The sequence below is a fragment of the Trichomycterus rosablanca genome, chromosome 5 (assembly GCF_030014385.1).
Source record: "Trichomycterus rosablanca isolate fTriRos1 chromosome 5, fTriRos1.hap1, whole genome shotgun sequence".
NCBI classification, from domain to species: Eukaryota; Metazoa; Chordata; class Actinopteri; order Siluriformes; family Trichomycteridae; genus Trichomycterus; species Trichomycterus rosablanca.
In genome coordinates this window covers 7597033-7599491 of record NC_085992.1, presented here as the reverse complement: position 1 = coordinate 7599491, position 2459 = coordinate 7597033, and the positions used below count along the sequence as shown (strand labels likewise).

The following is a 2459-nucleotide window of genomic DNA, read 5'->3' as shown; positions in this document are numbered from 1 at the left end:
AACGTAATATTTTACTTTACAGGGTGTTTCTTTATGCAGAATAGATTTGGGGCTTAAAATAGAATTAAGATGCTTTATTCTCTAGATTATCTACCTATCTACCTACCTACCTATCTACATTTACGGCATTTAGCAGATGCCTTTATCCAAGAAGACTTACAGTACTGGGACAGTACACAGTCGGAGCAATTGATGATTAAGAGCCTTGCTTAAGGGCCCAACAGCAGCAGCCTGGAAGTGGTGGGGCTTGAACCAGCAACTTTCTGATTACTAGTCAAGTACCTTAACTGCTAGGCTACAACTGCCACAGAAACAACATGTCGCCTGAACAGGGACTTGAACCCTGGACCCTCAGATTAAAAGTCTGATGCTCTACCGACTGAGCTATCCAGGCTCTATCTATCTATCTATCTATCTTTCTATCTATCTATCTATCTATCTATCTATCTATCTATCTATCTATCTATCTATCTATCTATCTATCTATCTATCTATCTATCTATCTATCTATCTATCTATCTATCATCTATCATTGTCATATTACTCAGATGTTGAACAAAACAGTAGAAAATTACATGTACATGGTGTAGTGGCACAGCAGGAGGGTCCTGAGTTTGATTCCTAGGTACAGTAGTCCAGTGTAGTTTGCATATTCTCCTCTAAGTGGGTCTAAGTCTAAGTGGGTTTCCTCCAGGTGATCCGGTTTCTTCCCACAGTCTGTGTGTGTGTGTGTGTGTGTGTGTGTGTGTGCAATTGCCCTATGATGGACTGGCAACTTTTACCTTGTGAATCATACCCACCGCAACCCTGAATAGGATAAAGTGTTGGTAAAATAGACAATGTTGTATGACAAGTCTTTTCTATTTATAAGATTTTTCACCTACTTGTAAGTATTTCTGATCAATTCTCTTCATTCTCTTCCTGATCACTTTGCCTAAGTCTCTGCTCAGTGCTGAGAGTCTGGATCCTTCTCTCCATTTTACTATGTGTGCTGTGACTAAGAGATCCAGAGCCAAAGACCAGCTTGGAGAGGGTAATCCATCTCCATCACTTAAATGATTATCCCCATTAATCTGGTGTAAACTAATAAAGTCAACAGTGCCCGTGTTCACTTGAACTTCATTAAGTCTTTAGTACGTTTAATATGCCTTAATGTCCTCAGCTCAGTGGCTGCTGCTGTCTCACCTGGCCCGCTGCTCCCAGGAGAACTACCAGAAAGATTGAGGCTATTTACGTCATCTTTTGTTGTCTTTTTTTTCTTCCAGACTACTTTTCAGAGCATCTATTGGTATGACATGCGCATAGAGAGACAGGTTGGAAATAAGGGAGAAGGAGCGGTAGAGAAGGACAGCAAAGCTGGAGATTTAATTTGCCCAGCCAGAGCTCAGATGGTCCCCCGCAGTCAAGGGTTTAATTTGGCTTATCGCGTTATAAAGACAACCCTGGCCGGGTAATCAATCATCGGCCTGTCAGAGGGACAGGCAGTTGTCGTAAGCAGGCACGACTTCCCAACATGAGGCCATTTTAATTGCGAGCAAATTGACTGCTTTATTGTTTTGCAAATGTCTTACTAAAGTTTGCGAAATTAAAGCCAATAAAAGACGCCAGCCACCGGCCCTGCCTGCTCATCCCCCACCTTCTGCCTGTCCTCGATGGGGGAAGATCTTCCGATGGCTGTTACTGTGCCATCGTGGGCCGTGTTGACACTTGACTGCTGAGTGTATTTCCCCTGTAAGCAAGTGGAGAGGCATCTGCACAGTGTTAGGAAATGACACTGTTTACTAGGCTGAGTGATGCCGTGCTGACTCCAGCTATTATCCAGCTAAACAGAAAATAACTCTCACTAATGCCCACAGTAGAATCCTCCCCTGACAAAATGTATATGCTTCCCAGTCAGATACGTACACAAAAATGATGATCCTCAGTGAATCATGTCAGTGTATCCTTTATGTGAGTGGATTAAGTATGCCGCAAGAAAAATATAATTTTTCTATTTTATGAGTGTTGTTTTAAACCAGGCATCCACCTCCATCCAAGACCTATCTCAGATGGCTTCTCAAATTTAATGCTGGATGGAGAAAAATATCTTTCCAGAATCCAGAATCCCACAAGACCTGTGGCTGCTCATAACTGCTTCCTGCCCTGGCTTAGCTTTTACCTTCAGTATGACTTTCACTGGTTAACTGACTTGTATTTATGACCCTGGTGAAAAAAGGTTAAGCTCCTGCTTCTGTTTGGCCAGGTCCTGAGTAGCCGCTGTCTCCTGGCTAATTGGTTTGTCCATAGAAGCCTATTCTTTAAGTCCTGTCCAAAGAGAAAAAAAAAGAAAAATTACCCAATTACTTCAAGTCAACTTAAAATACTAAACAATCTGTAAAGTACTGTATTATGTTCTATTTTTTTAATGGATGGATGAAGTGTAATGAACCTTTGAAGACACAGTTCTGCAAAAGAGATGA

General features: G+C 41.7%; 1 non-coding gene across 1 annotated transcript; it reads right to left on the bottom strand.

Annotated features, from left to right (window-relative positions):
* Positions 1-321: 321 nt before the first annotated feature.
* Positions 322-394, bottom strand: trnak-uuu (transfer RNA lysine (anticodon UUU)). The gene has a single exon. It is a non-coding gene; the product is annotated as a tRNA-Lys (tRNA).
* Between the last annotated feature and the right edge of the window lie 2065 nt (positions 395-2459).